Source organism: Pelodiscus sinensis, chromosome 23 (genome assembly GCF_049634645.1).
Source record: "Pelodiscus sinensis isolate JC-2024 chromosome 23, ASM4963464v1, whole genome shotgun sequence".
Taxonomy (NCBI): domain Eukaryota; kingdom Metazoa; phylum Chordata; order Testudines; family Trionychidae; genus Pelodiscus; species Pelodiscus sinensis.
This window is the reverse complement of record NC_134733.1, coordinates 18,521,291-18,535,748: the sequence shown is the minus strand read 5'-3', so window position 1 is coordinate 18,535,748 and position 14,458 is coordinate 18,521,291. Positions and strand designations below refer to the sequence as shown.

The 14,458-nt window shown below is 47.9% G+C and overlaps 2 long non-coding RNA genes across 3 annotated transcripts in view; one reads left to right on the top strand and one right to left on the bottom strand.

The window, feature by feature from the left end:
- Positions 1–1,685: 1,685 nt before the first annotated feature.
- Positions 1,686–12,958, top strand: LOC142819465 (uncharacterized). The gene is made up of 3 exons (XR_012897386.1): positions 1,686–2,022; positions 11,677–11,804; positions 12,249–12,958. It is a non-coding gene; the product is annotated as an uncharacterized LOC142819465 (long non-coding RNA).
- LOC142819464 (uncharacterized) overlaps positions 7,746–14,458 on the bottom strand; it is a 39,552-nt gene continuing 32,839 nt past the window's right edge. For both annotated transcript variants that reach the window (XR_012897385.1, XR_012897384.1), the window contains exons 3-4: positions 10,431–10,589; positions 7,746–10,312 (exon numbers count right to left, since the gene is read on the bottom strand). This is a non-coding gene — a long non-coding RNA (uncharacterized LOC142819464). The remainder of the gene's footprint in view (positions 10,313–10,430; positions 10,590–14,458) is intronic.

The following is a 14,458-nucleotide window of genomic DNA, read 5'->3' as shown; positions in this document are numbered from 1 at the left end:
AGCAGTGACTGGTTGAGGAGCCCTGTGAAACGTGATCACTTGGTTCATCCCTGGAAGCTGAATGTTGCCATGGAAAGAGCAGCTCTGCTGCTGGCATCAGCAGAGCTAGGGAGTCCATGTATTGAGTTAGCCAGAAGATAGCACACCTATTTACTAACTGTGGGGGGGGAGGGGAACAGAGGCTAGTGTTTGGAGACAGACGTACTACACCTCGCCCTTCTAAGCACAGGGAATGTCCTTCTGCCTGCTAGAAAGAACAGCTCTGTTAGTCCCAGACCCCCTGGTTTTAATTCCGGAAGGCAGAGACAATCCCAGGAGTCCAAAGCTGCCAGGCGCACACAATCCAGCTGTTTGAAGGATTGACTTTTTACAGCCCTTTACACATTAGCAGCCCTGCCAGAGGTTAGGACTTGGAGCCTGATCCCTCCTTGGCCATAAGGCAACTGAAATTTTGATCTATCAACACACAGATAGGACTGGGGCTGGACACAAGTCAGCTGTATGCAGGGGGTCAGACTAGATGATCATAATGGTCCCTTCTGACCTTAAAGTCTATGAGTCTATGTTATTCTTTCACAGCCATTTCTCTCTGTGTGCCACTGCTCATGCCCACACCCGCGGGGCAAGGGTCTGGGAAAGGTGCAAGCCGCGTACAGTGATGGGAAAAGCCCATGTACCCTTTCTTCCTCGGAACACTGTGTCAGAAAAAGCCCATGCTGCTGTCCATCCGCCCTCTCCCCCAATCCCTACACACGAGCTGGCGTGCACACATGCTGTAGGACTCAGGCACATTATAAAGCCACACTCACTGGAAATCTGGGAAATGTGTGTGTGTTTAAAGTCTTCTCCTTCCCCTGGATTGGTTGATTGCTCCCACAAGTCCCAAGAGCATACAAAGGACAGCAGCAGTTTAAATTGTATTTTATTATGAGGATAGTAAAAGGGGTGACCATGATAAGATGCAGCTATTGACATGGGTGTCGAAGGAGTGCCAGATTCTTAGGATGGGCCCTTTTCCCCTGCCTACAGCTGAACTCACTTTCAAATTCTGACAGTTGCTACTAGTAAATGATTCAGCGAGTCACGGCCGTGCACAGTGAACTGGTTTCACTCATTTCACGTGGGCAATCATCCACATAACTGAGATCAATTTGAAAAGAAAACACATGAATGCTCCCTGACTTTGTGATTGTGAATGGAGCTACTGGATCTCAAAAAGATCCAATATGCTGCTTCCAGCAATAACTGGTTAAACGGGCATAAACCCAGAGTAACCCTTTGGAAACAATAAGATTCCTGACCCCAGCATCAGGCCCATTTCTTTCAGCGGGGTTACTGGGAACAGGGATTTCCCTACACCCCCATATGGGGGTGTATACCCCCCCCAATTTCCCCAACATCCCCCCAGTTTTGTGAACTATGGTGTCACACAGCCCACCTGCACCCTCATGGTCTCACCTGTCATCGGCCCTGACACCCCCCCCCCCATTTCAATTCCTGGGTGTTAGAGGAAAAAACTGCCCCCTCCCCCCCCCCAGTAAAAAGTTTGGCCAGGCTGCTTTTGCTATAGTGGCTGCAGTACACCTTGGGAGAAACGGGCCGCACCCTTCCTGCATACCATTGCCTTTAGAAAAAGGGAAGGTGTGAAAAGGGGAAAATAGCCTCAGACTCTCCCACCCGTCACCTCGGCGTGAGAACTGCGGGGCTTACCTGGTCGCATGAAACCTGCACAGTTTCGGCCCAACCCCTGGGACACAGACCCCCTACTTGGTGACTGCTGGGCCATATATGGTAATATGCAAGCGCGGGAAAACGATGTGCAGACTTGGGGATAAATACCCATTGCACAGTTCGCTCGAGGTCTTCACAACACACGTACCACCGTGCGTGTGCCTTCCAGTATACTCCAAAGCGCTGCCGGCCTGATCAACTGACCAGCCACCTCCCCCGACTCTTGGGTGTAACCAAGGCCTTCGCAACCGAACCGATGTCTTTGAAATGTTCTGTGTGCTGTGTAAGTTGGTATGTAGGATTTGATTTTCTTTGTTGTATAAGCTTAGTGTTGCAGTTGTTTTGGGTAGTACATAGAGTTTGTAGTTATCCCTGTTATTTAATTAGTGTAGCTGGACATTTTTAGAATAGAGACTATCCCCCTTGCCATTCCCATCCTTATCTCTGACACATTTAACTAGAAATCGTAGAATAAATAATAAGTACTGTAAATTCATTAACACAGTCTATTAAAAAAAATCTTAGAATAAATACTATAAATTCATCACTGTTCTAAATAAATATCTTTTATTTGCTAAAACGGTCCACCTGGTTCTGTCCTTCCCCCCTTGGGTATGCAGCATCGGACCTGTGATTCTCGCGACATTGGGGAGGCTACTGAGTCTGGGAACATACACAGGTGTCACAGAGCAAGGCTCCTCCCTGCACTGAGAGTTGCCATTTTACTGATAATTAATATTCTTGTGAGAAACTAGCAAACTAACGAGAAAGTCTGCTCCGATGACCTGGATTGGGACAAGGAAATGCAGCTGTGTATCCGACCTCTGGCAGAGGGATCTGAAATTCAATTTTGTTATGATTTGTTTTTAAAATGAAGTTTAAAATGCATCCTAGTGTTGGACACGTCTGATCATCAGGGTTTCAAAGAACGAGCTGATTTCTTTCGGGGCCTGACTCTGATCACGTTTACATGCTGGACCTAAAAGCTTGGTGTGTGTCGGGACCGAGGGGGGTTGGAAGTTTCTCTTCAACTGCAGGAAAATCAACCACAGCAGCGTTGAGATTCAATAACACCCAGGCCCGCACTCCGATGAGGTCTCTAGCTTCACTGTCATACCAAAACAACAGCACACAAGCCTTCCACCGGGCCTCACTTCGACACAGCATTTCAGTTCACGCTTAACTTCAAACCCCTTCCTGTTCACCAAAACACTCATGCACTTGAGGGAACAGGGGGAGATTTATGCCGAATGAGGGCGTTCGTACAGCTCAGAAGGGAAAGGCATCATGCCTGAGTACAGGGAGGCTGGGGATGTTTCATTCCTTTATCTAGAGCAGGGCAAAGTTGTTCACACATCAGCCCAGGACAGGAAACACGTCTCTTCCGGCCACTCCTGACAGAAATCGTTTGCTATATAGGGGCATGAGGAGGTTTTGTCTGATGGAAATTTATGAGGGGAAAGAGCGGGACAGAGTATTCGCAGCATGTGGATAATGCTAAAAAGCTTCCTCCTTTCCTCCAGGGCTTTTTCCCTCTCAGGGCAATGCAGGCCCAGCCTCCGGAGAGTCATTTATTAACCCTCTCTGCTGTGCTGGAATCCTCCCGGGCTTCAAAATAGTTAATTCCTTCCCCATCCATCACCAGACTTCCCCCCGTGCCCTCCAGCCAGCCAATCCCCCCAGGTCTGAGAAAAGCAGCAGCCATTAGGAGTGAGAAGGGAACTGGAATCTGGGTATAACAAGGAACAAAAGGGGAACATGGCACCTGCCAAACACACCAAGGAGCCAAGGGGGACACAGGGTCAGGTGTGGACCAGGAAATACAAAGATAGGAATCAGGGCCCAATAGCGATGCTAGAATAATTTTTATGGTGAGTGTGTTGAAGGCAGAAACAATGTACAGGCTGAACCTCTCTAGTCCAGCACTCTCTGGTCCAGCAAGCTCTGTGGTCCGGCATGATTTCAGTTAACTGGATGTCTACTTATCATGGGTGTGGCCAAGTTTCCCCATGATCTCTTACAGTTTGCTTACAGCAACCAGCCCTGGCTCAGTGTTCTGTGCTGTTATTTAGCTCTAAATTATCCCTGAATGTCTTCTAAGCGCTTAGTTAGCAGTGGAAGTGCTGGTAAGGGTGACAGACAATATTGACTTCGCATGGTTCAGAAAATTCTGTTTCGGCACCGGTCATGTCCCAGGGGTGCTAGACAAGAGATTGAACTTGAATTTGGGGGGTTACTACTACCTGAAGCCAAAGGAAAGTGACAGCTTTCCATAGGCACCATAATATTTATAGAAGGGAAACTGTTTAAATACTAATCATGAATGTGTGTTACAGCAGTGTGAAGGCCCCAGTGTGCTAGACTTTGTACAGACAGCAATGGACAGCCTCAGCCCCAAAGATCTTAGGAACCAAACAGACAAAATAGAGGGTAGGGGAAAAGGAACAAACAAGCCATAGGCTCAGAGGACAGCCTGCCTGGTCACAGCACAGATAGAGGAACCCGACAGAGCCCCTGTGGGAAAAGCAAGCCCCATGGCAGGATTGCCCAGCAAGGTTTAAAAACGGGCCCAAGTTCACCCCTGCGGCAGCTCCAGTGAAGTTAGTGGAGTTTGTCACCAGGGACGCATCAGACCTGCCTGTTCCTCCCTCCCCTGCTGCTGTAACTAGGACCTTTGAGCGGGATGTGGAAGGAGGAGATGGAGGGCACACACAGACAGCCAAGCTTCACAGTACCAGAGGGAGATTGTAAATGAGTCACACACACCTGGAAGGCAAAGTCTGACCCACCTCTTTACAGCTGATCCTGCCCTGCTGAATCAATGGGGAAGTTCCCATTGGCTTCAACAGAACAGGAAGTGTGTTTTAAGGATTGGTCCTGTGATCTGGTTTAACTCTTCAGGGAGCTTGGGGCTAGTAGATTTTGTGGGGCCAGGGTGCAGCCAAAATGAAGGGCTCAGTGTGCAGGAGGGGGCTGCCCAGGAGCAGGCTGGGGATAGGGGTGCAGGGTCTAGATTGGTAGTAGAGTGCAGGAGCGGGTGAGGGGTGTAGGTTCTGGATGGAAGGGAGGGTGTGGGAAGGAGCTGGAGGTAGGTCTCATTCTGGGAGAGAAGTAGGGTGCAGGAGTGGGTTGAGGAGAGGGTCTGGGAGGGAGAGTGAGGGAGGGAGGACAGGGATTAGAGTGCTTACCTTGTGAAGCTCCCATGGGGGGGGGGGGTGCAGCTGGTTCCACACTGCCCTATGCTTGCAGGCACAGCCTCCTGCAGCTCCCGTTGGCTGCGATTCTCAGCCAATGGACGCGCCGAGGGCTGGGGGAGCCTGAAGGTGAAGGCATCACTTGCACTCATGGTGATGCAACTCCGCCCAAACGGGAGAGGGGAATGGCAGTCAATGGGCCTTTTGTCTTTCAAGATCTCTGGTGAAATCCTAGCACCCGTGAAGTCAAACACTTCAATACTCAACTTAGCATTAAGTCACACACATACGGACTATGGATCGGATTTATTTATATTAGACTAGTAGCAGATAGACCTGGCATTGCTTGGGTCCTTAACTGTATTAATGTGTTGGGGTTGGTTTGTTTTGGGGGAGGGGGCAAAGTTACAAGGAAAATGTACATGCCTTATTTAAATGATTTGGCTCAGGGCAGGGGGCTGGAAAGTATTTAAAGGCCTTAAGGCAGGGGGCTGGGAAGAGAGCTTACTGGAGTCACCCACGGTGGTGAGGGTGGTGCTGCTGCTCTGGCAGTGGCTCCTCTCGGGAGGCCAGGACTGCAGGGACCTACCCCTGCCTCCACCCTGTTCAAAGGCTCACTGTAACTAATCCAGAGGTGATTCTCCCTCCCCCCCCCCCCAAGAGAAGAAGCTGGATTCTTCTGTTGCTCTAGACAGGCCAGTACCACTTGAAAGCAGGATTTCACCCCTCCTTGCCTTTCACCCCAAAGAAGCCTTCCCTTTCTTTCCCAGGACACACATTTTAACAGCCACACGCTCTATGTGGTTACTGTGCTACTCGGGGGCCTGGAGTTTCATCCCCTCCTTCCCTCTGCAAGCAGTCTCCAAGCACACAGGCCATGAATTACAGAACAAGATAATTAACTTGCAGATCCCCTTGTACATCTAATTAGGTTGTTTTTTTTTTTTTTTAAATAGCTGCATCATGCAGAGTGTTAAGTAGCAAATGAACCCACGCAGCTTCAGCTGGGCAGGTAAAGGGCAAGAGAAACAGATGGTTTGCCCAGAGATGAAGGCTGGTTCTGTTTGTCTTCTTGTCATTCGCTCTCATGACTATTCTGCACACATGGAAACCTAGAATTAATTACATGTTTGTGGAGCAGAGCCATGCTCAGAACTTGGCCTGTAAAATCCTCATTTTATACTTAAATGGCAGCACCTGCCAACTGTACAAACAGCCTCTTCCCTGGGTATAGTTCTTCCCATACCTTGTAATTCCATCTGCGATTAGCAGTGTGGTGTCCAGCTGTACCTACCGGCAACTCAAGCTAGCTAATTGTTTTAGTTTATGGGTAGGAGACAAATATACAACAGAGGCCAGATTCTCAGCTGATGTAAAGTTCCACTGCCATTAGTGCCAATTTATGCCATCTGAAAATCTGGCCCCTGCAGGATTTTGAATCAGATGAGGGCATTACGCAAAGACCATGACCTAAGGTTTCTGTTCCATCTGGAAGTTAGCACAGAGGCGTGTCACAATTTCAACCCTGATTTGTACCAGGTGACATCCTGTGTTCATTTTATTTAGTACAAGTGAAAACAGAATAGTTTAAGAATGACTCAGTGTAGATTTAGCCATAAACTTTGCCACATTGAGCAATTACTCCCTCTCGGTACATTCGGGTTTCTCACAGTGTATACAACAACAAGTTGTCCTATGGCACCTTAGACTAACAGGCTTAGTAAGGTCTGAGCTTTCGTGAGTAGAACCCATTTCATCAGATGAATTGAAGTGAAAGTCACAGAAGCTTCCACTTCAGTTCATCTGATTAAGTGGGTTTTACCCATGAAAGCTGATGCCCTAATAAATCTGTTCATCTCTAAACCCTGGTCTACATTAAAGGATTATTTCAAAATAACTCCCTCATTTCGAAACAAGCAGAGCGTTACACTACCAACCCTGTTATTTTGAAGTAACTGCCTCTTTCCACAAGGAATTACAAATCATGATTTTGAAATAAGGGTAGTGTGGATTCTCCACTGCTGCTATTTTCATATAATTAATCCCCAGAGTCATTCAAAGTAATTACTCCCCAGAGCTTCTTGGGGCTCTAAGTCGAGCTAGCATGTCCACATTAAGGGAGCCTGCCTCAGACTAATTTCAAGGTTTCCCTGTAGTGTGGACACTATTTCAAAACTTATTTCAGGAGTTATTTTGAAAAAAAGTTATTTTGCAATAATTTCCTAGTGTAGACATGCCCTAAGGTGCCACAGAACTCACTGTTTTTTTCCATATACAGACTAACTAGCACCAGCACCCTCCTTCCCCCCCCGAGACTTTTCAATGTATAGCTAAGGCTGGAAAACAAGGCCCGTCACTTTGGCTACAAGCCCTACTGGAACAGCTCTCGCTGCCATCTTTCAATCTTTTTTTTTTTCTTTTAAAAGAAAAAAAAAGTCCAGCGGGGAGCTGGGGAAATACATGTGAAATGTGTTTTGTTGGTCTCTGACAAAGGTAGATATCTTCATTACAACAGGCCCTTATTGGCAGCCTCCCACCCTGGCCCTTTGGGTGGTGCTTCTAACCTATATAGCATAATACGGGTCAGACACAAGAGATAATTACTTCCCTGTGCGTCTCACATCACCCAGATTGGTTCATAATCTGCAGGTATTTTGTGGCTTTGGAAAACTGGTCCAGAATCATCCAGCCATAATTAAGGAATGGTCTGCAAGCCATCCCTACACTGTGAGCCAGGAAAGCCAGCTTGTGCATGTGATGCTCTGGCAGCAACTTGCCAAAGAACTTACCCTTTTTGGGGATTTGGCAGGGGAAGGGGGGGAGGGGCTAGTTATGTCAAGCTTTTCCTACAACTGTGGAAGTATTGAGAGACACTCAAAGCCAGAGAAGTAACCATCTTAGATACATTGCTGATGAACTTCCAGTATTTTATCCTCTTGCTTCAGAAACTTCACCATCCGACTTGCTCAGTTTTATAAACAAAAAGGGTGATTCACCCACCCAACAATGCAGCCAACTCTACCTGGGATTTTTTACAAATCATGCTCGTTTCCCTTCTTTAGCAGCGCCGGTTCTTCTGACCACAGCAAAAGTTACAATGGACCTGATGATGCAGAATCCAGTTCAATCTAGTTTGTTTCTTTTAATTTCAAATGTCTGAAACAACAACAACTTAAAAGCAATGACTCTAGATGTCCGAACACCACGATTAATGATACAACTAAGGCCTTGTCTACACTAAACCCCCGTCGATCTGACCTACACAACTTAATGTACTTGTGGCGGGGTCTTCTATGCAGTAAGGGCGGTGGGGGCTGCTCTCCAGTCAACTCTAGCTACTCTTCATCCTGGGGAGTACTGGCATTGATCCACGAAGTGAAGACAAGCTTTTAATCCCAAGAGCATTAAAATGATGAATGCAACAGCCAGTCACTCCTCCCCCTGCCCCCCACATGAACTCTTCCCTTTCGTGGCCATAGGTTGCATACTATGAAAAAAAAATCCTATGAAAGCAGATGTCTTTTGCAGCATGACAGTCACCAAAAGTCAAATTATTTCAGACCTATGGTGGGAATGGAAACCTGTTTGTATCTTACCTGACCGATACAATTCAAAGATTCAGAGAAGCAGAAGAGTGTTTAGAAAAATTCTGAATTAAAACAGTAGCTTTTTAATGCAAGACACAACTAGAGGTCCAGATTCCCATCTGTTGTAAATTAGCACAGCTCCATTGAAATCAATGAATCTATGCCTCTTCTGGAGGTCCTTTTTCCCCCTCTCTTTTGCTTAACAGCTAGTTCCTTTGAACATTGTACTACATAGCCTAGTGCCCACCGTACTCTGTTCAATCTTCCTGTTGCTGGAGAATACGGGGGTGACTAATACCTTTTAAACATATTAAATGTATTATTTCATTAAGAAAAATGACAAGTAAGATTATTAAAATCACCCTTTTCTTTGCACACATACTTTGCAAAGGCAGGAAGTCATCCACACCAAAGAGATATGTGACTGCACTAATGGCTATCAGGTCATCTAGACATAAATAATCCCATTGATTTGCACAGAGCTTTTTTCCCCACACTTTATTAATCATTTCTAGTCTTGTGGATGTGACTGTTTTCCAATGTGCTGAATTAATTGTATGTGATAACTCGTGAGGCATCTCAGCTCCCATTCTCCAGTGCGCATAAATTTAGATCCAAGAGATTTGTATGTTTCGATTGCATCAGAGTTCTGAATCTCACGGCACTAAAGGCTGTTAATAAAGTAAACAGACAGTATCTACTTCTCCCCACCCATCAGCTTGCCATTAACTTGATTCATCTGCAAGTGAGACATTTGGCGTATTTAAGATAGCACATAATGGTTACATTATGGGAGCGGTCGTCCTGATAAGTGGGCTCTAGTCCCAGGTCAGTCACTATGAACTTGGGCAAGTCACCATAGGTGACTTGTGATCGCATTCAAGAGGTCACTGTCCCCCTTGTGCTCACCAAAATTTTGATTGCTAAAAGGGGTGTCCCTGTGAGTCAGTTTCTTTTCCTCAGTTTCTCCCATCTGTAAAATTGAAGGGCTACTGATTTACTACTGGACTTGATAAAATTCTACAGCTTGTGTTCTGCAGGAGGTCAAACTACATGGCCACAAGTGTCCCTTCTAGCCCTAAAAGCTGTATACCTAGGGTTGGACGTTCAGAAGCTCTCAGCATAGACCTAACTCTGCCAGCACTGACATCCACAGGAGTTTTACCGTTAGCTTCAATGGGCACAAAGCCAGGCCAATATTGACTGCTTAGGAAAACTGCACCCCTGAAGCACTAGGTAACATGCGAAGTGCAATCCTCACCACCTCCTCCTCTCACAAGGGCACTGAGACATTTAATTAGTGCGGGAGGGCGGGGGGCCCTAAGGCCTGGGGGCAGGATGCATCCCCCAGCTGGCCTGGATCTGGCCACCCAGGCTTGGGGCTCTTCCCTCAACACTGGGAAGCCTGTTCTAGCACTGTAGCCGCCCCCCCCGCCGTCACTCTGCAGAGCTGGAGAACTCTAAATCTAGCGGATGGGCTCGCTATCGCCTGCATTGCTGAAGTGGAGAGAGTACAAGCTGCTACAGTGAGTTGAACGCTCTTCAGATCATCCCCAGTAAAATGGAGCCTTTCCCCTCCGTGGCCCTCTCCACCCTGGATCATTCCTACAACCGGGCTTCTGCACTTCATGGGGAAAAACAAACAGAGACCTGTGGTCTAGGCCTCCTCTACACAAACAATAAGTTGACCCACAGACATTGCTCAAGGGTGTGAAATCAGGTCCATATGCAGGAATTTCTGGCGGGGGGCAAGCAGTGGGAGGGGCTGGTGGCTGCCCTGCCCATGGCCCAGTCCAGCTTCTGGGGGAAAGGAGAGAGAAAAAAAAAAAAAAAAATCAGCCCCAGCCTTCCACTGACTGGCTGGAGCATGTAAGTGGAGGGAGGCTGGGGCAATGTGCTGCCTGAGCCTGATGCTTACTTGGAGGATCATGGGGCGGGGGAGATACTGCTGCTTCCCCGTGTACAGGCCTGGACATCTCTACATCCCAGACTGTCACAGGGTGTGGGAGGAGTCACCGGGCCCTGCATTCCCATCTGCTGTCAGATGTGACTTTCAGCCAGTAGGTAGAGCAGAAGTCTTGTTGACAGAGACACAACATAGCACAGACTTGTTACAGTAATCAGGAGCAGTCAGTACAATCCATCTTGGGCCCCAGCCAGCTCCCCTAACCAGCTAGGCTCCTTTCTCCCTGAGTCAGCCAAAAAACTAACTCGCACACAGCAACAGGTCCCAGCCCTGCCTCCTCCTTTGTCCCGCTTCCCAGGCCCAACGTGTTATCTGCTGTCACCTGGTCCTCAGGACGTGAGAGACTGATATACTTCCACAGTAAGTCATGCCCAATCTTCCCCTCCTCATCCAGATAGTGTTGCAGTGCCCGGGGAAACTGAGGCACACATTCATAATTACTACAGAACATCATGGGACAGCAGAATCATGGGACAGCACAACAAAGCAAACAGAGTGAATATAGTGACCACAAGAGCAAGCATGGAAGGAGTGGAGCTGCCCAAGGGCTCCACTCCTCCCCGCCCCCCCCACCCACAGCAGTACCGCACTGAAGCAATAGACAAACACCTAGTCACTTGTACAACTAAGATTGTGAAACTGTCTATCAAATCAGCACCAGAGCTAACGTCCTTCACTACGACGAGAACAGCCTTTAGAGAAGGTGTCAAATGATTACAAGTCAGCACATGCCAAAACAGTTTCTTAAAAAGGCTAAAACATCTGCACCGGGATATGAGCAAGAACAAGGAGATGGACAGAGCTGCCACAGAGACAGATCAAGAAGCCAGGACTTCTTCATGCAGAAAAATATCATAGACTACTAGGATTGAAGGGATCTCCATATTAGGCCCCCCGCCTTGCTTTCACAGTTACTCCCTCAAAATCTGTTAATATTTGAACCACCCAGGTTACAGGTAAACTCTTATCATTGAGCTCAAGAGCATACACTGCATGTCCTTGGTAGGTCTCAGTCACATTATAAATCTTGCTTGATTTGACACAAACATGCCTCAAACTAGACAGGGGGACAGTATTATCAAAGTAGTTTACAGAATCATTGTTCCCTCCCACACACCCCCTGCTAGGAGTAGGAAACTGGAGGAACTAGTCAATGCTGACTTTTAAGGTAAGGACCACCGTACTCTCTGCTCTTCAGCTGCATATTTGCTCAGGGCACCAGAAGAGGATTTTGGGAGGAGACGAACCTAAACTAAAAGGGTTTGGTGGACAGTTGGCTCTGGATCTGAACCACCCTGTGGTTTTCCAAACCCGATACCCAACCAGGTAAGTCTTTCTTCAATCCAATCCACTGACCAAACCCCTGGACTTGCAACTCTTCCCTCTATCCTGGATATTACCCTGACTTGGGCTCAGGTAGCTTAGCTTGGATTTTGACCCAGTTTAGGCCAAGCCTAAATTCACAAGGGTCTCACCAACAATCCTGACATGTTTTCCACCATCCTCAATGAAAGAAGTATTGAAATCAGCTGTTCTCGCGAGAGCTCAGCCATCCCTACAGGAAAATCTCATATGAGCTCAGCAACAATTGAAATGGAACCCGAAGAAAGGCCCCATTCAGTTTTGGATGCAGCTGGGCAACAGAACTGTAACTGTAGGGTTGGATCTAGTCCCCAGGGATTCGAGTCCAATGTTCCCCCAGATTTCAAATATTGAGACGGCATTGAGAGATTACTGTCTACATCTGACTTTTCTATATGTTGTCAACAGGAAAGGCTAACGCAGGGACCGGTCATACCATATACTTCAGAGGGCGTTTGATGTAACCCTGAAAGGCAAACCCCAGAAAATACACCATGCCAGCTGCTTGCAACTTTTCCTTCAAAATGTTTTATGAAAAACAACTATTTTGTTAACATAGAAATTTGTGGAAAATGTCCATTTTAAAACACTTCTTTGGGGAAGAGATGGGTGATTGAAACACTGTTTCAATCAACTGCTAAAAAAGTTTGGCCACGAAAAACAAACAAAAAGAGTGGCTTTTTGTTGAAGTTTTTGAAAATTGTTCACAGGAACAAGCATTTCCTACAGTTCTACCATTCACAACTAGCCGTCCATTCAAGAACAGTAATCTTTCTTTCCATGCACAAACCAACCGTCATTTTTAACAAGCATGTTCAGTATTTGAAATTATTGAATGAAAGATCTATGCTAAACACCATTTATCCTCCGGATGGCTGTTGGTCAGTTACTCCTGAGGACTGGGAAATTTCCCCAAATCCACCACAGAGAATACACACAACGCATTTTTGGCTGCCCATCTCCTTGATGTGTAAAGGGATGGCTGTACCTCCCTGCTTCCCCACTTCCTTTGCAAGTCAATGGAAAGGGCCCCATTGACTTCCATGGAGGCAGGGCCAACCCAGAGGCTGCAGGTAAGAGCTTTGATTTCTCTCCCAGCAGGCTGTCACTCCATCATTGTTATTGCATTGATCTAGTCCAACCAGTCTCAACAAATTTGCTGGCCTCAGAGTGACCATCAACTCTTCCTGCTGGCTGCACCAATACTTTGACTTTAGGAGAAATACATGACTATAGTGATAGAAATGGAGCCGTGTTAGTCTGGTGTATCAAAAATCTGATCTGAGGAAGTGGGTCTGGCCCACGAAAGCTCATCACCTAATAAACCATCTTGTTAGTCTTTAAAGTGCTACATAGTCCTGTTTTAAATGACTCTAGACAGCCAAATCATTGTAGTTCATGTAGGTTTACGGGGGAGGGAAAGGGGTTGGTGGTGATGGGTTTTTTTTTGTAGATGTCATAATAAAAATAATGCTGTGAAGAGTGGTATTTGCATTATGTTAATGCCACTTTTTGCAGGAAGGCCCAGGATATATTAAGACCTGGATGGAGGAGTTGGAGAAGGGAAAAAATCAACAGAAGCCGGGAGTGATGGGGTGTTGGATGCAGTGCTGGGAGAAACAGTGGGGACCTGGAGCGATGGGAGCAGGTGGGGAGCCCTGCGACAAGAGCTGGTGGCCATGTAACTGGGGATCAGTGCCCTTGGCCAGAGCCCGGGGAGAGCAGCCATGCAGCTGTGTGCCAAGAGCTGTGGTCCAGCACCCAGGGCCAGCCTGTATCAGAGCCCAGGTCAGTACTCACGGTGCGGGGCTGGAGAGCCAGCACTTGGGATCAGTGGCTGCTGCTGCAAAGCAGAAGCTATGGGTCAGCAACCAGGGCCAGCACTGTGGTCAGCGACCAGGGCTGGTGACCTCTACCAGGGATGGTCATCCAGGACCAGCACCCGCTAGAGTCCAGGGCTGCAGCTGGGCATTGGCATCAGCATCTAGAGCTGGCGACAGTAGCCCGGGGGGGGGGGGGGGGGGGGGGGAGAGCTGAACTTGTAACCAGAGCCAGGGAACAAAGCCTGCGGCTGCTTGGCCAGGAGTTGGACCCTGAAGCCCCGTGGGCCTGGCCGCAGACCAAAGCTGCATGGCCAGAGCTAGGGGAAAGCACCCTGAACAGTGTGGCTGGAGCTTGATGTTGGCGCCTGGAGTCCCATGACTGGAGACCCGGTCTGTACAGCCAGGTTTCTTAAGTGCCGCTACCTGAGCTCACCACACCCCTACCCCAGGAATGAAGCGTGACCCTCGCTGCACCCGCCCCCATAGCTCAAGAACTCCTCTTGCTTCTTCAGCATTGTGCCCTCCCTGTCTCCGGAGGTGGGACAGGGTGGCACTTCCAGGAGCAACAGGAAGCAAGGGGGAAGGGGTGACACGTCTCTCCACCTGGCCAACCCCCAAGAGATCTGTGGCTTCAGAAAAAGCTCCTGTGGGCCACATGCAGCTACAGTGGCTGCACTGAAGAAACACTCATCTCATCCCTTTGCCCTGGCATTTTCCCCCCCACCATCTCCTACACAAATCTCAGATGAGCCAGGAGCAAGCCGAAGCTCAGAATGGCAGCCTTCTGCCAGAGGA